At 42.6% G+C, this 24,042-nt stretch overlaps 1 protein-coding gene across 3 annotated transcripts in view; it reads right to left on the reverse strand.

Moving 5' to 3' along the window:
- Positions 1 to 24,042, reverse strand: part of LOC124788259 — a 47,979-nt gene that overhangs the window by 18,697 nt on the left and 5,240 nt on the right. Inside the window, exon 1 of one of the 3 annotated variants that reach the window (XM_047255462.1) lies at positions 21,802 to 22,207. The exons of 1 other annotated variant lie outside the window; for it this stretch is intronic. The gene's annotated coding sequence lies outside the window, so the exon portion shown is untranslated. Of the gene's footprint in view, positions 1 to 10,253; positions 10,718 to 21,801; positions 22,208 to 24,042 lie in introns of those variants that run through there. One more of the 3 variants, XM_047255464.1, reaches the window with a different exon arrangement.

The following is a 24,042-nucleotide window of genomic DNA, read 5'->3' on the forward strand; positions in this document are numbered from 1 at the left end:
CAAAAGAGATATGCTATTGAATATAATCGTTGAACGAGGCTATCTACTCATCCCATAAAAACAATCTATACACAAACACCGAAATTGCTATAGATATGAGAAACAAATCCACAGAGTCAATGATCACCAACAAAGTGGTAAGACAAGGATTCTGTATTTCCTAGACGCTGTTAGATATACACGTAGATGAAGTGATCAGTAAATGGAAAATGGTGAATAAAAAAAAGGAACAACTTTAGATCCTGACTTTAGGATAAAAGCAGTTCCATATGACGATGTCTTAACACTGATTGCAGAAAATGAAGATGATCTTTACATATGAGACTATAAGTTGCAATAGTAAGCATCAGACTAAAACCTAAAATGGTCTGTAAATGAAACGAAATGGATGACATTTCAAGCCATACAACCTGTAAGACCTAATGTGATCTCGAATAATAAAATCTTGGAACAAGTTATACGTTTCAAATATCTAGGTTGCGACGTCACTTATGAATACAACTATGACGCGGACCAAAAATTAAATATATCAACTTCCGTATATGGAACGATTATAAAAAATTTTGCAGAGTAAAGTCAGGAAAGAAACCGAGTTGAAGTTTTACAAAATTGAAGGAGTATAAACCTTTACTTAACAACAAAAGGTCGTAAAAGGGATGAGGATATAAGGAAGTATTTATGAATACATAAGCTAAACGAAAAAATAAAGTAAAATAAGACAAAATGGGAGGAATAGGTAACCTATGAATGGAGTAACACTCACGATAAAGGCTATACAAGAAATGGAGTACAGTAACAGGCAGTTTGCCAAATGTACGAAGTGAGGAAGAAGACAAAAGAAATATATGTTTCTGTGTATATAGACTGATGTGGCGCGTGAAAATTTGTACCTAGGCTGGGAATCGAACCATGGTGTCCCTCATCCTAGGCGGGTGTGTTCACATAAACACACGGATTACCCTTGAACACCTCGCTCTCTCTTAGATCCAAATTCTGTACCGAGATGGCTTAGTGGCTAACACACCTGCCTAGTAAGCAGAAGACCCGAGTTCGATTCCTGGCCTTGTAAAGTAATATCTGTATCAGACCAGTGAAATCTCTGAAATTGTGTCATTTCATTTATAGATATATGTGCAGAGACCAAAAGGAAACATGTGGCATTCTCAGAAACAAACTGGCCCCATATTCAGCGACTCACAGTTCAAAAAAATGGTTCAAATTGCTTTGAACACATGGGACTTAACTTCTGAGGTCATCAGTTCCCTAGAACTTAGAACTACTTAAACCTAACTAACCTAAGGACATCACACACATCCTTGCCCGAGGCAGGATTCGAAACTGCGACCGCAGCGGTCGAGCGGTTCCAGACTGTAGCGCCTAGAAACACTCGGCCACTTCGGCCGGCGACTCACAGTTCACCTTCGGATGTATGCCACAACCCGACCGGTCTACCCAGATGCCTAGAAGAACAGTTTTGGGAAAAATTTATTCAGTCGACCCTCGTTTATCCGGCTCTCATTTATCCCAATATTCAATTCATCTTGATCGATTTTTTCAGTACAGCAACTGTACAGTATTTTATAAACCAGAATCGAAGGTAACACTCGTTAAATTTAAATTTAGCCAACCACCATTCATTGATACTTGCGCTGTGTCAGATACTAAGCTAAATTTGAGTTGTACGGTACTGTAATCCTCAGTGTAAAACGAAGTCGAAGAAAAAGAAGGTGGTAGTGATTACGAGCAAGAAGTTAGATACATTGCGTAGAATGGATAAAGAAGAGTTGTTGAAAAAAATGTCGCTGAACTGCAAAGTTGTCAGAATGGAAGAAAATTGAAGATTTTTGTTCCAAAATTACGTTTCCTGTGGATGAAGTTACTTCCAGTTGTTCATCTACAAATATTACATTAGTGATGACGGATTATCTGAAGAAGTTGGCAGCCATTATGAAGATAGTATGACATCATAGAGAAGCAACAGCGCAGCTGCACAAAGGAATAGTTCATTTGGAACGCCATTGGAACATAACTGTAGCCGAACTAATGTTGGTGAAACATCTACATGATCGTGCTGCACATAACAGCATATGAACCTGTCTAAAAATAAACTAACTTGTTATTTCAGTGTATAAGAAGGCTATTTTTTTAATTTCACTTAAAACCTATGTTAACATTATACGTAATTTGTGCGTTTAGTAAAAATAGATTTAATGTACGAGTTTCAACTTACTACATTATTTTCAGAATACACAAGACTATTATAAAAATTATATCTGATATTAATTCTAGAACAGCCTGCAAAAATACTGGTATTTTGAGAACTGCTTAACAAATACTGCGTGATTTAGCTGCCGCTATTGATCGGTTTTATGCAAGCTGCAATGCCTTCAAAAACGACACGCTAGATCTTTATATTCTATAGCTTACCACGCGCAGACTGTTAGTCCTACAGAATAAATGAGCAGGACCATTTCGCAGGGAATTTAAAGTATTTAAATTTTGGACTATGGTATGTTTCCGCTGGAGTGCATGCATTTGAAGGTCATCTTTGTGCGTTTTCCCTGAATAATTTGAAAACTGTGCCCTCTAGGGAAAACGCATCCCAGTACAAAATTTAACTACATTAAATTTCCTACAAAAGTGTTATGTTCATTTTTTCTGTCGGACTAATAGCTTGCGCATGGTGAGGGAGAGAATATGAAAACCTTGCTTGTGCTATTTGAAGTCATAGTGGCTTATATAAAACCCATAGCAAGGGCATCTGAATCACCCTGTCTATTGATGTTTTTATTTGTTAACGATGTTTCTTGTTTGTCAAAAGTAATGCAGTTTATTAACATTGTATAAGGACCAAAACAACTTTCATAAGGAAATCAAGCGGTTAATGTTAATGTAAGGTAGTTCATTTTACGCAGTTGAAAGCCAGTTTCGTTGTCTTAGCCCATAAAAGAAAGAAGGAAAAGAGGGAACTGATCGCTCTTAATGCTTAATATCAGCGCTGCTTTCAAATTTTGCAATGTCTTTTGGAACATATTCAACTTTACTTGCTATTATTTCATTAATAGTTCATTTTCTCTTAATTGTGACGAAACGGAATGTACTCTCAAACGAAATATCCTGTCTGGTTAAAAATGTCTTGTTGTTCAAAGTAGGGGGCCTAGATCGCTGAATCTGACAATCATCGTTCAGAATTTTGAGCCACTTCTATGTACAATGTTCCCTCTCGCACTATGTCTACTTTTCCGTATTCAACAGACGCTTTGCCTTACACACACACACACACACGTGTTCATAATGTGGTCGATTTACATAAGATAAACGTGTGGTAACAATGAAAGACTTAACGCTTGATAAATGACCTACAATAACTGACATTGTCTAAGAGTTAATAAGATCCTTGGAAGAAGCACCACAGCAAAATTATTCCACCTAGTATGCACGATGTATAAGACGCGCAAATTCCATCAGAATTCAAGAAGAATAGAGGGTGATACAAAAGGTTCCATACAAATTGAACGAACTGATACAGTGGTCGAAGTACTATTTTGGATCACGAATTTCTGAGCCAGTGAAAGCTTTGTAGTGTCAGGTGTACCAAGGACAATCGATGCACTCGCAACCTAAATCTCACAATACAAAAGGAACTAGGACAAGATTCTTTATGCTCACTTTTTGAACATACTTTAATCTAATCAGTTACCCTATATTTCAAAATTTTGAAAATGTGTTTATTGTCTTTAATGAATTCTTCTACCAGGTTCCAGAAATGTTTTAAATTTTTCAGTTAGACTTCATCTAAAAATTTAACTCTTAGTAGAAGTTATTTTCCCCAGTGAATGTCTTATTTAAATTTTTGAAGCTCAGGATCTTACACATCAATAGCTCTTTAAAAACAATGATTTGAGAAAAAGTCAACAAAAATTAACGAATTTTGTATATTTCAATTTTTTTAGGGTGCACATAACGTACAACTAGTACAAGTTATTGAAAGTGAGCTGATATTGCTAAGACTGTGGTAAAAAGTATATTCATGTAGTAGACCTGTCAACACACCAACATCAGTACCTCTTTAAAAAGAATATCGCAAATCTAAGTCAACGACAAGTAACGAATTTTGTTTTTTTCTTTTAATTTCATAAGGTGGGCATAAAGCCCCCCTTACGTCCCCCCCCCCTCCCCCTTGGTAAGGCGCACTATGGAAAATGTGTTGCTATTGTTCGGGTTAAGTTCTGCAAACATAATGTACTGTTTACTCAATAATGTCTTACATTTCAGAAGGTGTTCGAAATGGTGACTACCTCCTTCAGTACAGGTAAAACATCTTCGTAGAACACTGGCACACACCACCAGGCTTCGCACGAATCTCATCAGACGGGGCAAGTAACTCGGCGAGAAACATTTCTTCGTCGGGAGTTACTGTCACGTATACGAGGCTTTTGATCTGCCCTGACAAAAAGATCAGAAGGCATCAGAGTAAGGAGCGAGGTGTTTGTGCAATTGGGGCTCCCCTTCCGGCGTTACGCCAGGGTCGATTTTGCGGAAGGTAGACGGATAACTGATTCCGAGGCCTACTCAGTGACATTTTGAATACTGAAGGGAGCCATTCCAGAGAAGTGACCCGAGCTGTTGACCACCAGTCTCAGCTCGCTTCACGATAATGCCCGGCAGCACACTGCCCAAAAAGATACAAGCATTGTTGCGTCAATTCAGGTGGGACGCTTTTGAATATCCGTACTGCAGCCAGGAGTTGGCCCCTGGTAATTGTCATTTCTTCACTCACATGAAAGAACTGAGTATATTTATTTGTTAATGATGTTTGTCACTAGTGGTATATCTCTTTCTCGGGCCAAAGCTCGGTTCATGGCATCAATACTAGAAGTCAGAATAATCTTCTCAAAGATTGAAACTCACTTATTTTGGTCCTCAAAAGTGTCGATTATAAAGCGACGCACATATTCGGTGGCTTGCCAGCGACCATAATCAATCTGACTACGTTGTGAATGAGTTTTTTCTGAGTAGCATAGAGGATTTGTTTGCGGCCAGCTCCTTCTGTTTCATTGGCAAACTTCTTGGAAGAGGCGACTGCTGTGTATCCATTATTACCAATAATATCAAATAATGTGAGTGCACGTAAAATCTGACTTCTGTGCGATTTCACTGCAGTAATGCGATGAATGTCAATAAATACTGTATACTGATTTTTCTATTTGAGAATCCATGGTTATAACAGAGTAGCAATTACAATATGCACCTCAGTGTATTGAACATTTCCTCGTTTTATGACTAATTTGTCCTTACCTTACATTTTTACTTACTCCATAGCCACGAGTGTTCTTTCACTTCCTGTCTGTGGAAGTTATGTAGCATATATCTTGTCCGCCCCCGATAGCTGAGTAGTCAGCGCGACAGAATGTCAATCCTAAAAGCCCGGGCTCGATTCCCGGCTGGGTCGGAGAATTTCAGCGCTCAGGTACTGGGTGTTGTGTTGTCCTAATCATCATCTTTTTATCCCCACCGACGCGTTTAGTCTCCAAAGTGGCGTCAAATCGAAAGACTTGTATCCGGCGAATGGTCTCCCCGACAGGAGGCCCTAGTCACACGACATTTCCATTTATTAAGCATATATTTTTCCTTTGTAAGTCTGTACTGTATGTTCTTCTTTTTCTGGCGTGTTCTACGTCCTTAAGAATGCCCGCATTATGGATCTATTGTACGAAAATCATCTGATGTAATCTAAACATCTTTGCTCCCAAGCCTTTGAATCCGGTCAAGAATTTCAGAATGCTCTCACGGGTTCGCCAACCTCGATGGGTAGTATATTAAGCAGAGGGAATTTGCCAGCCTGTTAAGAGGTATAATAATCCGTCTGTATGAATGGTGATTGTGCAGAGAAGTAATACGAAGTTCTAGTACAATTTTTTTCTAATAACCTTGTTTGTACTCTTTCATTAATTTGTTTACAGTTCAACGAAGTTTGCGTTCCGTTTAGCCTTCGTAAATAAGGTTACATTTATGTGAATGAGACTCTTATGTAGAGCAGAGAATGTCATTGAGACGGTCAACTACTGCATTCCTTCACGCTTACTACTACTACTACTATTACTGTTATTATACAGGAACACAGAAAACAAAATGAAACGATGCAAAATCAATTGGTGTGACCATTTTGAAAGAATACAGCAAGACCGTCTGTCTAGTATCAACATGGACTACAAGCCCACTGGGTAGTGGTGCTGATTGTCCAAGGAGAAGATGGCTGGATTGCGAAACAGGCTGTGAAGCCTACTCCATGAAGTGAAGATGTTGATGATGGTCATTATTATTATTATTACTACAGTAATAACTATAATAATTACTATTATTGTGACTATTATTTATTGGCCTCTCGGTATACAAACACAGTCAGTCTAAACTTACTGGGTTGCCTGTCCTTTGAAACCACCAATCTATCTTTTCTACATTTTCTGGGAAGTTTAAAACATAAATTGCGCTAACATTGTTAGTAAAACATACGAAATATAGTGGCAAGTAAACCTCGACAAATTGAAATAGTGGTGCGATCTCCTGAAAAAAAAACTCGATAATTCGAAGAAACCGTATGTGTTTTACTGCACTCGATACATAATAGCGCTTGTCAAGACAAACCGCCCACGGGGGCTCTGAACATACATGAAGAAGGGCGTCACGAATGGTGACAGTTTTTCTTCACTCACGAGAGAGTGTCGTGGAGCGTTGAAAAACCTGAATTGCTACACACTGAGGTGTTCACGTCATCCTTCAAACTGAAGACGGATTTACTTTGTTCGTTTCAAAATGAAGATAAGATGTGTAGCAGATATTTTCAAAAAGCATAGCACAAATAATTTTTTTCCTTGTGTGTAAATGACGATTATCTGTATGACTTAGTACAAGTTTAATTTCAGTAAATTGTTTTATCCTAACCTACGAATACTTTTTTATTGCCACAAAGAAAAACATGTAGCTCAGAGAAAACAGAGCAGAAAGCAGAGCAGAAATAATTTTTTTTTCCTTGTGTGTAAATGATGATTATCTGTATGACTTACTACAAGTTTAATTTCAGTAATTTTTTTAACCTAACCTACGAATACTTTTTTATTGCCACAGAGGAAAACATATATTTCATTCACTGTGAATCTATTCTGGGCTTACATACGCATCGCACAGTAAGATATCTGTCATCGACGTTCCGTGCACGGTTATCCGACATGACCAACACTACAAGGGCAACAAATAACAGCAGATACGCAATACTTCCACTCGAGAAAGACCAATTACGGTAAATCTTCCCACTCCTTCTACCACAGCAGACCAATAATATCTTTTTTGTAAATTGTGAAGTAAAACCATCGCCAATAGAGGGGTTGCGACTAGATACGAGCGGACCATCGTCGGCAGAGTACACCAGCAGAACCACAGGACGGTGTTTGCAACAGGGGTCGAAGCGTCGGTGACAGATCTGCTACAGTATGACGACCTTCTACGCCCCGCAACCTTTCACGTTGACTGACTGTCCGCGGAATCCCACACACAAACATGCATTTCATTGTTCTTATTTTCCCTGATTTACGCGTAAAAGTTAACACTATTCACGTCACTTTAAATTCAATCGCTAACTTCAAAATTCTCCATACGCTTCCAACATTTTCATCTTCTTAATCTGTTTGAATCGCACTAAAGACAAAAATGGTTCAAATGGCTATGAGCACTATGGGACTTAACATCTGAGGTCATCAGTCCCCTAGAACTTAGAACTACTTAAACCTAACTAACCTAAGGACATCACATACATCCATGCCCGAGGCAGGCTTCGAACCTGCGACCGAGGAAGTCGCACGGTTCCGGACTGAAGCGCCTAGAACCGCTCGGCCACCGCGGCCGGCTGCTAAAGACAAAGAGAGTTCTAATATGCAATTTACTATTATTAATCTGGACGTTTAGTCACATGCATTCCAAAGACTGTTGGCCGATTGTCAACAATTTTCTTCTGCTTTGGTTTTCTAATCCCTCTGAAATGCACACCAATATGATAATTACTGAAGATCTTTGTTCCCGGATGTATCAAACTACAGTGTCACGAAATTGTTGACGCTGATTTTCTGCCGCTTATGGAATGTCACGTTTTATAATTTGTGAGTTATTTTGAAATCTCTACATTTTCTATTCTAGTGCACTAAGATTTTAATATTTTCGTTAGTTTTCATTTTCATAAGGATTGATTCTGCGCTAATGTCATTTTTATTTTCATATGAAGTAAGCGAGTGCTTTTCCTCCTCCCCCCCCCCCTCCCCCAAGGCTTACCACTTGAGTTCAAGTGGCAATTCAATAATACTCGCGTATTGATCGATCCTACCGCGCCTCTGACTTTCTTCGATGTCTTTCCTTAATAGGATCTGATGGGAATCCCAAACATTCGAGCAGTACTCAACAGTGTGTCGTATAAGCGTCCCGTACAAGATCGCTTTTATGCCGCTTTGCAACATTACGCCTAGACTATACTGTTTCAAGCAGCATATCACGAATAGAGTATTCGAATATTATACGATTGTTTTTTCTACTATAGGGTGACGCACGAAATGTGTTACCGATTGTTTCTTTCACAATTTACGACGCACATTAGATATCCCGCTGGGATCTCTACAGCAGTACCATCAGAGCTTGGAAAAACAAATGAGTTACGAAATGACGTGTAATTCATGATACTGCCGCTAGGAGACTAGTAAGCAGCAATGGCTGGCAATGGAAGACTGATGACATAGCAACGATCGGCAATTGTGTTACTTTATCATGAAACGAAAAACCTTGTTGTGGCTCAGAGGCGTTTTCGACAACAGTTTAACACACGATGGGTCCCTTGCAAGAAGACCATCCACAGGTTGTACGATAAATTTGTACAGGAAGGAACAGTATTGGAAGCGAAGCGACCTCGGCCTAAGCCTGTTTGTTCACCGGAGAATATTGAAGCGCTACGAATTGTTGTACAGAGAAGTCCCGGGAAATCGTGTAGAAAGGCAGCAGTGCAAATGGGTATTTCCAGACGATCCGTTCAACGCATTTTTAAAAGTGACCTCCATATGTACCCATACAAGATGACCTGTGCACAGAGGCTCACTGAAGAACACAAGCAGCAGACACTACTGCTTACTCAGTGGGCGGACGATAGGGAAGAAACTCTCAGCAACGTTTGGTTTTCAGACGAGGCGCATTTTCATTTAGACGGTGTGGTTAACAAACAAATTGTACGCCTTTGGGCCGCTGAAAACCCACAAGTGCTTCATGAACGACAACATTATGCTCCGAGGATTACAGCGTGGGCAGCAATTTCCAGTCACAGACATATTGGACCCTTTTTCCTTGAAGAAACTGTGAACAGCGAGAGTTATTTGAGCATGCTTCGCAATAGCTTCATTCCATAGCTTCTTGCTACTGCCTTGCCCTTCAACACGCAGTGGTTCATACAAGATGGAGCAAGGCCACATGCTGCAAACACTGTGTTGTAGTTTTTACACGAACATTTCGACATTCGGATCATTTCACTCAGGTTTCTAGGTCGCTTCAATGACGGACAAAATTGCCCCCCCCCCCCCTCCCCTAATAGTCCAGACCTCAATCCCCGTGACTTTTTTCTCTGGGAGTACCTAAAGGAAATAATTTTCCCGAAACGTCCACGTGATTTAATGGAGCTCAGGAGATTTATTCTTCAAGCTTGCAGTGAAATTACGGAAGACTTGTGCCGTAGGGTAATAACTAACTTCAGTGTTCGTTTGAAGGAAGTTAGAAAATGAAATGGTGGACATATTGAGCATGTGCTGAGTTAGAACAAATCTCCAAGGACGTCTCTTCATTGTAGTATATGTACCTTTTAGATTGTATTGACAATAAAGTTTGTATTCAAAAACAAAATGGTAACACATTTCGTGCGCCACCCTATATCTACATTAGCTTACATTTTTCCACATTTAGAACAAGCTCCCATTCATTACACCAAATCGAAATTCCTTCCCAGCCACACTGTATCCTCCTACAGTCAACCAAAGACGACACTTTCCTGCCCCTTATAGCGTCATCACCAAACAGCACGCCGCTCACCCTATTCCAGCCGGGCCAAGTGGAAGACACTGAATGGGATGGCGTGAAACGTGGAGTTCCGGAATATCCGCTCCGTGTGCAGCAATTATGTACTGGGAACCACCAAGAAGGAACTAGAACTCACGTGTTGAAGAGCTGCAAGTTACCTTTAGCGGAAGGTATCGCGGTCCTGCATTTGCCCAGCCGGTCGCGTTGCTGACCAGGAGGACATGTCTTCAGCGTCGGTGTCGCGTTTACCAGCGACCTATCCAGAAGGCCAGATTCCGTTTCATTTCCGGAATCCGCAGTATTCGGAGGCTCCTGACGTGGTCGGCGTCCTTCGTCATCGAGAACGACCGCCACCTCCGAGACGTTTCTTACGAGCTCGAGGAACTCTTCCATCAACGCGTCGTCGGACTCATTATGCGGCGAGTTGCAGCCGGTACCATTCGATCGCGGCCTACCTGAGACCGCCTCCACCACGCTGATGAATATGTGGAGAAGCTGGTCCGGTGACGTCAGCGTCTGGGGAACCAGCGCTAGAAAACAAATCATACACGCCACCGATACGCGTGGGTGCTGCATGTGTTGAACGCGAATTGTGACTACTTACTTCCCCAAGCAAACTACTCTGTCGAGAACGTCTGCCGAGCGACAGCCACCTTATCGGTGGTGACCTTGCTTGTGGTTCACCGATGGAGAAAACAAGTGCGGTCTGAACGGGTAGCAATGTAGATAAAGCACAGCCTTAATAGACAGGGAAAGGCGCTTTCAACACACTCGTCAGCGGACATTCATAAAAGTGTTAGCGCAGATGTGAGTAAACGGCTGCATTTTCAGCAGATCAGTTATCATCATTATTTATGACATCAGACTATCAAGTCAGTGCGAATAAATCACCACTACACTCCACACACAAATAAAAAGAAGCTGGTGGAAGACGGAAGTATGCACGAGATCCAAACGTTGGTCACCCAATCATTTTTTCTACCCCCCCCCCCCCCCAGATGTGCAGCTACATCTACATGGATACTTTGCAAATCACATTTAAGTGCCCGGCAGAGGGTTCATCGAACCACCTTCACAATTCTCTATTCTTCCAATCTCGTATAGCGCGCGGAAGGAACGAACATCTATATCTTTCCGTACGAGCTCTGATTTCCCCTATTTTATCGTGGTGATCGTTTCTCCCTGTGTAGGTCGGTATCCACAAAATATTTTCGCATTCGGAGAAGAAAGTTGGTGATTGGAATTTCGTGAGAAAATTCCGTCGCAACGAAAAACGCCTTTCTTTTAATGATTTCCAGCCCAAATCCTGTATCATTTCTGTGACACTCTCTCCCATATTTCGCGATAATACAAAACGTGCTGCCTTTCTTTGAACTTTTTCGATGTACTCCGTGAGTCCTATCTGATAAGGATCCCACACCACTCAGCAGTATTCTAAAGGAGGACGGACAAGCACAATGAAGGCAGTCTACTTAGTAGGTCTGTTACATTTTCTAAGTGGCCTGCCTATAAAACGCAGTCTTTGGTTAGCCTTCCGCACAACATTTTCTATGTGTTCTTTCCAATTTAAGTTGTTCGTAATTGTAATACCTAGGTATTTAGTTGAATTTACGGCTTTTAGATTAGACTGATTTATCGTGTAACCGAAGTTTTTACGAGTTCCTTTCAGCACTCATGTTAATGATCTCACACTTTTCGTTATTTAGGGTCAACTGCCACTTTTCGCACCATTCAGATATATTTTCTAAATCGTTTTTCAGTTTGTTTTGATCTTCTGATGACTTTATTATTCGATAAACGACAGCGTCATCTGCAAACAACCGAAGACGGCTGCCCAGATCGTCTCCCAAATCTTTTATATACACTCCTGGAAATTGAAATAAGAACACCGTGAATTCATTGTCCCAGGAAGGGGAAACTTTATTGACACATTCCTGGGGTCAGATACATCACATGATCACACTGACAGAACCACAGGCACATAGACACAGGCAACAGAGCATGCACAATGTCGGCACTAGTACAGTGTATATCCACCTTTCGCAGCAATGCAGGCTGCTATTCTCCCATGGAGACGATCGTAGAGATGCTGGATGTAGTCCTGTGGAACGGCTTGCCATGCCATTTCCACCTGGCGCCTCAGTTGGACCAGCGTTCGTGCTGGACGTGCAGACCGCGTGAGACGACGCTTCATCCAGTCCCAAACATGCTCAATGGGGGACAGATCCGCAGATCTTGCTGGCCAGGGTAGTTGACTTACACCTTCTAGAGCACGTTGGGTGGCACGGGATACATGCGGACGTGCATTGTCCTGTTGGAACAGCAAGTTCCCTTGCCGGTCTAGGAATGGTAGAACGATGGGTTCGATGACGGTTTGGATGTACCGTGCACTATTCAGTGTCCCCTGGATGATCACCAGTGGTGTACGGCCAGTGTAGGAGATCGCTCCCCACACCATGATGCCGGGTGTTGGCCCTGTGTGCCTCGGTCGTATGCAGTCCTGATTGTGGCGCTCACCTGCACGGCGCCAAACACGCATACGACCATCATTGGCACCAAGGCAGAAGCGACTCTCATCGCTGAAGACGACACGTCTCCATTCGTCCCTCCATTCACGCCTGTCGCGACACCACTGGAGGCGGGCTGCACGATGTTGGGGCGTGAGCGGAAGACGGCCTAACGGTGTGCGGGACCGTAGCCCGGCTTCATGGAGACGGTTGCGAATGGTCCTCGCCGATACCCCAGGAGCAACAGTGTCCCTAATTTGCTGGGAAGTGGCGGTGCGGTCCCCTACGGCACTGCGTAGGATCCTACGGTCTTGGCGTGCATCCGTGCGTCGCTGCGGTCCGGTCCCAGGTCGACGGGCACGTGCACCTTCCGCCGACCACTGGCGACAACATCGATGTACTGTGGAGACCTCACGCCCCACGTGTTGAGCAATTCGGCGGTACGTCCACCCGGCCTCCCGCATGCCCACTATACGCCCTCGCTCAAAGTCCGTCAACTGCACATACGGTTCACGTCCACGCTGTCGCGGCATGCTACCAGTGTTAAAGACTGCAATGGAGCTCCGTATGCCACGGCAAACTAGCTGACACTGACGGCGGCGGTGCACAAATGCTGCGCAGCTAGCGCCATTCGACGGCCAACACCGCGGTTCCTGGTGTGTCCGCTGTGCCGTGCGTGTGATTATTGCTTGTACAGCCCTCTCGCAGTGTCCGGAGCAAGTATGGTGGGTCTGACACATCGGTGTCAATGTGTTCTTTTTTCCATTTCCAGGAGTGTAGATAAGGAACAGCAATGGGCCTATAACACTACCTTGGAGAACTCCATAAATCACTTCTGTTTTAGTCGATGACTTTCCGTCAGTTACAACGAACTGTGACCTCTCTGACAGGAAATCACAAATCCAGTCCTATAACTGAGACGATATTGCATAAGCACGCAATTTCACTACGAGCCGCTTATGTGGTACCGTGTCAAAAGCCTTCCGGAAAGCCAGAAATATGGAATCGATCTGAAATCCCTTGTCAATAGCACTCAACACTTTATGTGAATAAAGATGTAGTTGCGTTTCACAGGAACGATGTTTTCCAACCCCATGTTGACTGTGTGTCAATAAACCGTTTTCTTCGAGGTGATTCATAATGTTCAAACAGAATATATGTTCCAAACTCCTGCTGCATATCGACGTTAACTATATGGGCCTGTAATTTAGTGAATTACTCGTAACACCTTTCTTGAATATTGGTGTGACCTGTGCAACTTTCCGGTCTTTGGGTACGGATCCTTAGCGTTCAATTCACAGCGCAGTCCAAAATGGTGGTTAAGGAAATTTTTGTTCGTACCATGATAGTCATTATGTGCAATTTCCAGAAACGTAACAATAATTCGACCACTGGTACGACGAAGTACACCTCAAAGACAACATGAATGTTATTCACTCGCGAAATAGGTTCAAAACAAATATTCCAGGCAGTCATTTGATGGCAAAATACCTGTAAAACAACGTAACAAGGGTTTTGAACATAAAATTATGTAAGCCGTCTGAAGATGAATTTTGTAAAATAGAAACTAGTAACGGTGTTTTTAAATACAACAATACAATACAATACGTCCATGGTTCGAAGAGTACTAGGGTGAGTTCACCGTACTTCCCTGGCCACCGTACTTGAACCCCATGGAGACCTTTAGGAGCCACCTCGATCGGGCTCTTCTCAAACGAGAAACCTAAAAGAGCTGGCCACGACAGTGGAGTAGGCATGGCTCTGCATCCCTGTCGGTACCTTCCAGAACCTAAGTGACTCTCTCCCTCTACGTCTCGCAGCGGTCCGCGATTCAAAAGGTGATTATTCAGACTTTTGACAAGTTGTCATATTAATGTGACTAAGCACTGTAGGACACGAACGCGATTCGTTTCTGCATTAAGTGCGTACATGAAGCACATTATGAAACGTCCCCTTAGAAAAATTAATGAATTACTGTGCTGATAAACCTCTTACATTCTTTGATTTTTAAACAGCTGAGCATAACTGAACGTACTCAGACATTTCGCTCTTTACCTATTCTGATCAACATTAAATTGACAGCCAATATTTTTAGCGCAACGCAATCTGACTTTCTATAATCCCTACAAGAGAATGGCCCTAACTAACATTAACCTATACGTTTCACAAATCACTTACCACACAAAAATCTTCGTTACTCGAACTACTGCAATACAGCGAGCGCCACTACTGCCAGCTAAATAAAAGATTCAAACTACTGAAGGCACTAACTACTGATAGGCATAGTTAGCAAATGAATGATTTTGATAGGGAAGATACAATGTATTTACCTTAATAGCGTTCAAAAGTCATAATATATATATCAGTCCATGATATCCAGTATTACAAATTTTATCTTTCTGATGGACACACGTCCAGATCGTCCGCTCTCAAAATTCCGCCATCTCTAAAAAATGGTGCAAATGGCTCTGAGCACTATGGGACTTAACATCTATAGTCATCAGTCCCCTAGAACTTAGAACTACTTAAACCTAAGTAACCTAAGGACATCACACAACACCCAGTCATCACGAGGCAGAGAAAATCCCTGAACCCGCCGGAATCGAACCCGGGAACCCGGGCGCGCCGCCATCTCTCTTCCCACATCCACCACGGCTGGCGGGTTACCTCCAACTGCGCAACGCTACGAGCTGTTAACAGCCAACTGCCCAACACTACAATGGCGAATATTACAACAATGCCAATCAGCCACAGACTGCCCACAGCACAGCCAGTGATTTTCATACAGAGCGCTACGTGGCGTTACCAATATAAAAACCTAAACAGCCTACTTACAACATCATGTGCTCTGCTACTGAACTACTAAAAGTGTGATTTGCAATCATTTTCCCGTATATTAAAATGAATATCCTCACCCTTTTTCTAGAATCTTGTAACGAATGCAAGGCACAAATTTCCTAAAACATCGTTTAGGTCATTTCTCCATCCCACTGACATGTTACAGGCTAAGATTCCTATCAAGTAACTACTTATATTTTGAATTTGAATGAAACTAAATTTTAGATGACAACAAAAATTTGAAAACAGAAGAAAATAGAATCTGAATGGAACTAAACTTTAAATGACAGCAAAAATCTTAAAGCTGAACAAAATAAAACGATCAGCACGTTGCACGTCTCTTAAATTTGTATTCTTTCTGTTAGGTGGAAATTCCAATAATGGAATAAAGTCTGAGAATGATCATGGCGGAACACACTGAATCAAAAAAAGTTATAATTACAGTTTGTTTCTCTCGGAGGTGGACATCCAGTGATATCACAGTCGACCTCTACCCCACCCAGTGCGTGGTTGGCGGGAGGCAACTTTCAAATCTTCAGTGGGAACCAACTTTTTTATTGCAGATTACGATTCTACGGCAAAATCTGCTTACATTTTATATGAAGCATTTTCTTCGTTTCGCCACAGATGTTACTGTAATCGGGAAATGGGCACACAATCGTAATATACGACATGCTACTCAATGACCCTTGAATATCCAATGGCACGCAGGACCTCACCTGTATGCTGCTGCGGGTAGGACAGGCCAGTATTTCATAACTTATAATTAGAAACCCCATCTGCAACACTGTATTCCTTTGACATATCGAATATGGGACTACTCGACGCGCCACTGTGTCCGTAGCTCGAAGCGAACGTTACTCTACTTCTCCAATTACAGTAACTGTTCAAACGTAGCACCACCAGCTTGAATACAGTTAGTGATCCGATTTTAAAATAACTGTACACAGGACAGAAACTTATCTGCGGGAATGGCAGCACAGGCGTTTCTGATGTTGTCGACCGTGTCTTCAGGGCCTGTTGGCATTTCCTGATATACCTTATCTTTTAAATATCCCCACGGAGAAGAAATCTGGAGACGTCAAATCTGGCGATATAGTGGACCAATTAATAGGGCCACCTCTGCCGATCCACTGACCCGTGTAAACACGGTCTAATACCTCCTGTACTTCAATTGCGTAGTGTGCGGGGCAATAGTCATGCTGAAACCACATACTTTGTCGAACCTCCAGGGCCAACATCCTGCAGTAGTATCTGTAGTTCCTGTTCCAAAAACGTTCGATATTTGCGTCCATTCAAAGTGCTATAGATAAAATATGGATTAATGAATTTGTTCCCCATGATGCCACACCATATATTAATGCTACCATGGTTGGTGAATGTAGACTCACCGGAAGATGGTACCTCGGCAAAGAATGTGGGAGTCGTTTGCATTTGTTGATGTGCCCATTCACAAAACATTATCCGGTTATGGAAATCGGCGCCATGAAATTCTTGATCCAGTAATACGTTGTATGGATGATACTTATGACGATGCAGTATTTTGAGAATACTACATACGAACGTACCGGAATCGCTATTTAATTTCCGGACGCTTATCCGTGGGTTGTGGTTCACTGCCGCTAGTACAGCTACTTCATTAGCTTCTCCTGTAACATGTTTGCTTCGTTTCGTTTTGCCGGTCTGTACACTGCCACCAGACATAGTTAGTTACCTTCACAACCTTGTAATAGAGTGAACGAGAGCGAGCTTTGTCTGAAAACGCTCGCCGTTTAAGCCAACAGCAGCCTCAACATTTCTCCTACATTTTCCGTAAAACAGGATCTTTTCAGTTTTTTCTTCTGCGGATGTAACATTCATCGTCCACTTGCACGTCTGTTCTCTACATGATAGGTAGATGCGCAGGCAATAAACATTGCGCAAGTATTGAAATGTTTAGGAGCCGCTATGCGTACTACGGCAGGACGACATGTGAGCTCCGGTCGCAGTGTATTGCCTCTTATGACACGTCATAGTTCGTTACACGGCCACAATGGCGCTTCAAGTAGTCCCCTGTTCGATATGTCGGAAGAATACAACGCTGCAAACGGGGGTGTCCAGTCGAGAGTAATGAAATACTCGCCTGTCCTACCCTCCCAACATAGATGCAGAGTCCCACGTGCCATGGGATATTCAAGGGTCATTGAGTAGCGCGTCGTAAATTATGATTGTATACCCAATGCTGTTCCTCCGATTACAGCGCCATTTGTGACGAAACAAAAAGCTTCAGACAAAAAGTATGTATATTTTGTCGTAGAATTGTAATATGCAATAGAAAACGGTGGTTCCCCTTAAAGATTTCAAAGTTGCCCCCCCCCCTCCCACCACCCACGCATCGAATTTGATGGCGGGTTGAGTGTGGTATCGGTGGATGTCCGAGAAAAAAAAATGCAACTATAACTTTTCCTTATCCAATGTGCAGCTTTCGAGATATTGCAAAGTCTCCAATTAAAATGAACACCCTGTATATCGTTGTTGTTTATAGAAGATAGGGCGGGTCACATACACAGGCAAAGCAGTCGTTTAGATATAAAAACTGAATAATATTGCAGTCGATGTTGGGGCCCACAAAGGTTCGTCGGTGGAAGTATACAACTGTCTATATAATAATGAAATATCTGACATTCTCACTTAACTTTGAGTGAGCAGGTCTATATTACTAACCGACTATGGACTGTCGGAACCCAAACATAGTTGCAAGTTGCCTATTTAATGGCTTCGAGGGGCAACAAAAATTCGATTTTCATTATTACAAGTATACAGGGTGCTCCATTGACCGTGACCGGACCAAATATCTCACGAAATAAGCGTCAAACGAAAAAACTACAAAGAATGAAACTTGTCTACCTTGAAGGGGGAAACCAGATGGCGCTATGGTTGGCCCGCTAGATGGTGTTGCCATAGGCCAAACGGATATCAACTGCGTTTTCTTAAATAGTAACCCCCATTTTTATTACATATTCGTGTAGTACGTAAAGAAATATGAATGTTTTAGTTGGACCACTTTTTTCGCTTTGTGATAGATTGCGCTGCAATAGTCACAAACACATGGCTCACAATTTTAGTCGAACAGTTGGTAACAGGTAGGTTTTTTAAATTAAAATACAGAACGTAGGTACGTTTGAACATTTTATTTCGGTTGTTCCAATGTGATACATGTACCTTTGTGAACTTATCATTTCTGAGAGCGCACGCTGCTACAGCGTGATTACCTGTAAATTCCACATTAATGCAATAAATGCTGAAAATGATGCCCGTCAACCTCAATGCATTTGACAATACGTGTAACGACATTCCTCGCCTTTCGTAATGTTCGCACATGCAGTGACAATGTGCTGACGCATGTTGTCAGGCGTTGTCGGTGGATCACTATAGCAAATATCCTTCAGCTTTCCCCACAGAAAGAAATCCGGGGACGTCAGAACCGGTGAACGTGCGAGCCATGGTATGGTGCTTAGACGACCAATCCACCTGTCATGAAATATGCTATTCAATTCCGCTTCAACCGCACGCGAGCTATGTGCCGGACATCCATCATGTTGGAAGTACATCGCCATTCTGTCATGCAGTGAAACATCTTGCAGTAACATCGGTAGAACATTACGTAGGAAATAAGCATACATTGCACCATTTAGATTGTCATCGATAAAATGGGGGCCAATTATCCTTCCTCCCATAATGCCGCACCATACATTAACCCGCCAAGATCGCTGATGTTCCACTTGTCGCAGCCATCGTGGATTTTCCGTTGCTCAATAGTGCATATTATGCCGGTTTACGTTACCGCTGTTGGTGAATGACGCTTCGTCGCTAAATACAACGCGTCCAAAAAATCTGTCATCGTTCCGTAATTTCTCTTGTGCCCAGTGGCAGAACTGTACACGACGTTCAGAGTCGTCGCCATGCAGTTCCTGGTGCACAGAAATATGGTACGGGTGCAATCGATGTTGATGTAGCATTCTCAACACCGACGTTTTTGGATTCCCGATTCTCGCACAATTTCTGTGCTACTGATGTGCGGATTAGCCGCGACAGCAGCTAAAACAACTACTTGGTCATCATCATTTGTTGCAGGTCGTGGTTGACGTTACACATGTAGCTGAACACTTCCTGTTTCCTTAAATAACGTAACTATCCGGCGAACGGTCCGGACACTTGGATGATGTCGTCCAAGATACCGAGCAGCATACATAGCACACGCGCTTTGGGCATTTTGATCACAATAGCCATATATCAGCACGATATCGGCCTTTTCCGCAACTGGTAAACGGTCCATTTTAACGCGGGTAATGTATCACGAAGCAAATATCGTCCGCACTGGCGGAATGTTACGTGATACCACGTACTTATACGATTGTGACTATTACAGCGCCATCTGTCACAAAGCGAAAAAAGTGGTCTAACCAAAACATTCAAATTTATTTACGTACTACGCGAATATGTAACAAAAAGTGGAGGTTCCTATTTTTAAAAAAACCATGTTGATATCTGTTTGACCTATGGCAGCACCATCTAGCGGGCCAACCACAGCACCATCTGGTTTGCCCCTTCAAGCTAGACGAGTTTCGTTCTTGGACTACCCTTTGTAAGTAGGCTGTTTATGTTTTCTTTATGTAAGTAGGCTGTTTAGGTTTTTTTATGGTAACGCCACCTCTGTATGAAAATCACTGGCTGTGCTGTGTGCAGTCTGTGGCTGCTTTGCATTGTTGTAATACTCGCCATTGTAGTGTTAGGCAGCTGGCTGTGAACAGCGCGTAGCGTTGCGCAGTTGGAGGTGAGCCGCCAGCAGTGGTGGATGTGGGGAGAGAGATGGCGGAGATTTGTAATTTGTCATGAACTGCTATATTTATATATGATGATATTAAGGTAAATACATTGTTTGCTCTCTATTAATATCTTTCATTTGCTAACTATCCCTATCAGTAGTTAGTGCCTTCCATAGTTTGAATCTTTTATTTAGCTGGCAGTAGTGGCGCTTGCTGTATTGCAGTAGCTTGAGCAGCGAAGATTTTTGTGAGGTAAGTGATTTGTGAAAGGTATAGTTTAATGTTAGTCAGGGCCATTCTTTTGTAGGGAATTTTGAAAGTCAGATTGCGTTGCGCTAACAAAATATTGTGTGTCAGGTTAAGCACAGTCCTGTATAAATTGTTCAAAGGGGACGTTTCACCTTTATATATATATATATATATATATATATATATATATATATATATATATATATATATATACCGATTTTAAAAATTGAAAATACTGACATAAATTACTCATTAAGAGGTGCTCTCTTATATGAGAGGTTGAGCACAGTAAGACAGATATTACAGTTATAAGCTATGTATATGGCCTGAGGCAGCGCAACTCAAGGCGAACAAATACCCAGACTATATTCATCCAATATTTGGGAATGAGAGCGCTTCCTGACTTCCATCAACTTTTACACATAATTTCAAACCTTTCGCCGATACCAACCACAAAATGATGAAAGGTAAAACGTTTATCACTCTCTACATTTTCGGCCTGCGTGCAGTAAAATTGACACTTCAGGGATGAGACATTTCTTCTCTACTACTAACTCTATTCGGAACAAATTTTGCAGACAGTGTCCACAAGTAGCACTGAATGTCGTATAATATCATCATATGACACACTGTGCAGGAGATATTACGTCGTAAACATTGAGATGCGAGAAAAACTAGCTTTTGCTGAAAGAGGAGTGCAAGTTACTTGGATTATACTCAACCAGTGTTTTATACTGAGAGGACTCAGCAACCACAACAAACTTTAAATATAATTTCAAACCTTTTCTAACATTTTTCTCGCTTACATGCTTAACGCCAGATACTTAATATACTAACTCATTGGTAAGGTAATTAGTAATCAGAAGCATGAAGCTGTTTTGTACATGGGAGTTCCATTCTTTAAAGAATGGGGTTGTTTACTGATGTGAAACTAAACTAACTTTATAAGTTAAAGTTTACAGATCTAACAAAAGTTATCAAACGTTTGACTAGGCCCCAGCCGGCCGCAGTGGCCGAGCGGTTCTAGGCGCTAGAGTCTGGACCGCGCAACCGCTACTGTCGCAGGTTCGAATTCTGCCTCGGGCATGGATGTGTGTGATGTCTTTAGGTTGGTTAGGTTTAAGTAGTTCTAAGCTCTAGGGAACTGATGACCTCAGAAGTTAAGTCCCATAGTGCTCAGAGCCATTTGAACCATTTTTGACTAGGCCTCATCTGCACGGAAACGTTTAATAAGGCCTACAATCTGATGTTAGTCGAAGCAGGAATTAGTAAAATAGGAGATTCTTCCTGGGGGTGAGACACCGTACCTCTGGAGGATCGAATCGCCGTCCTGCACTTGCCTATCCAGTCCATCTGCTGACCGGGCGGACACGTCTTGATGCCCGGCATGTCTATGAACGACCTGCTGACCAGGTCAGTGAGCGCAGTCTCGCTGCTAGACTCTGCGTCGTTCGAAGGTGCGCCATCTAGCCCGGACTCCTCGCGGTCCCAGACGACAACTGTGGACGACTGACGGAGGTGGGCGCCCAATGACAGCGTCAGAAAGCTCAGCAGCACAACGCAGAGCGCACAGGTCTCCGTTCGACGAGCGAGCATGCTTTATCTAGGGATTGCGGTGACTTCCGAAAACGTACTGCAGTGCCGAGTGGAGTCCGAGCAGTAGACGCGGCACACTTATCGCTGTAGCTGCTGATGACCCTCATTGGAGTTCATCGACTGTGGAAAACAAGTTTCGTGTAAATGAGCCACCGCTCCAGAAGCTCCATGACGCACAACGCAGTGAATACGCTCCCCTGTTCGGCGCTCTCCTCTTGCATAGTTACACAACTTCTTGGTACTGCAGCAAAGTTAACACAGCAGTCACAGTAAAAACGAGATATGACGAACGGTTTTCGCGAAATCGTGGACTGCGATATAAGAGAAAGGGGAGGACGCTGAGGAGAGAGATTAATTATCAGCGTAAAGATTTCCTGGATTACCTAACAATTGGAGGGGATTCCATCGGTAAATAAATTAAATGGCGAACAATACATGCAGGACGTACGTGTTGCAGAGACACAGATCCAAGACAAGGAAATTTTCTTGCAGCTAAAACCGGGTACACTGTCTGAAAACATACAACTTCCAGAATGAGATTTTTCACTCTGCAGCGGAGTGTGCGCTGATATGAAACTTCCTGGCAGATTAAAACTGTGTGCCGGACCGAGACTCGAACTCGGGACCTTTGCCTTTCGCGGGCGAGTGCTCTACCAACTGAGCTACCCAAGCACGACTCACGCCCCGTCCTCACAGATTTGCTTCTGCCAGTACCTCGTCTCCTACCTTCCAAACTTTACAGAAGCTCTCCTGCGAACCTTGCGAATTAGCACTCCTGAAAGAAAGGATATTGCGGTAGAACACTTGCCCGCGAAAGGCAAAGGTCCCGAGTTCGAGTCTCGGTCCGGCACACAGTTTTAATCTGCCAGGAAGTTTCAACATACAACTTGTAAGAAAATTTCATATGGTACAGAAAAAGTGATGTGCAATAGTAGCGTAAGCATCTTTTACAGTAACACAATTATTTCTGTGACAATGATATCTTCGTGCAACCGGAAGAATCTTAAAAAATGGTTCAAATGGCTCTGAGCACTATTGGACTTAACATCTGAGATTATCAGTCCCTTAGAACTTAGAACTACTTAAACCTTACTAACGTAAGGACATCACACACATCCATGCCCGAGGCAGGATTCGAACCTGCGACCGTAGCAGTCCGCGGTTCCGGACTGAAGCGCCTAGAACCGCTCGGCCACCGGGGCCGGTGAAGAATCTTAGAGGAGGAACAGCATGATTAGGAATAAAATAACACAAGACACTGTTACTGTTTCGTGCGTGACAGTCACGATGAAGGTCAAACTTTTAGAACGAAGTAACAAAGGTAAGTGACGACGTGACAGGATTTCCCTTGTTCTTCGAGTAAGTAATCTGCAGGTACGGTAAAGGTCAAACTGTATTAAATAAATAAATGCACAAAGAGCGCCAGTTTCTGAAGATCAGAAATCAGTTACTTTAAAAACCACATTTGATCTTCGTTTAGCTGAAGTAAGCGTCCAGCATATATAAGCCGTAAACGTCACGGAAGAGTAAAAAACCCACGAAACTAGAACAAATCCTGAAAAAGACAGCAGGGTGCGATGATTTTATCGAAATAAGAATTCCCCGCAATATCTCTGTGATGCGCAACATGTGTCAGGTATTTGTTCACATCATTAATTGGTTTTACACATTTGAGGAAATTCACATGTAACTCTACGACATTTGAGTTCAAAATGGCTCTGAGCACTATGGGACTCTACTGCTGAGGTCATTAGTCCCCTAGAACTTAGAACTAGTTAAACCTAACTAACCTAAGGACATCACAAACATCCATGCCCGAGGCAGGATTCGAACCTGCGACCGTAGCGGTCCTGCGGTTCCAGACTGCAGCGCCTTTAACCGCACGGCCACTTCGGCCGGCGACATTTGAGTGTCTGCCTATAGCGTAAAGTATATGTTTCATATCCAAACGT

Source organism: Schistocerca piceifrons, chromosome 3 (assembly GCF_021461385.2).
Source record: "Schistocerca piceifrons isolate TAMUIC-IGC-003096 chromosome 3, iqSchPice1.1, whole genome shotgun sequence".
NCBI classification, from domain to species: Eukaryota; Metazoa; Arthropoda; class Insecta; order Orthoptera; family Acrididae; genus Schistocerca; species Schistocerca piceifrons.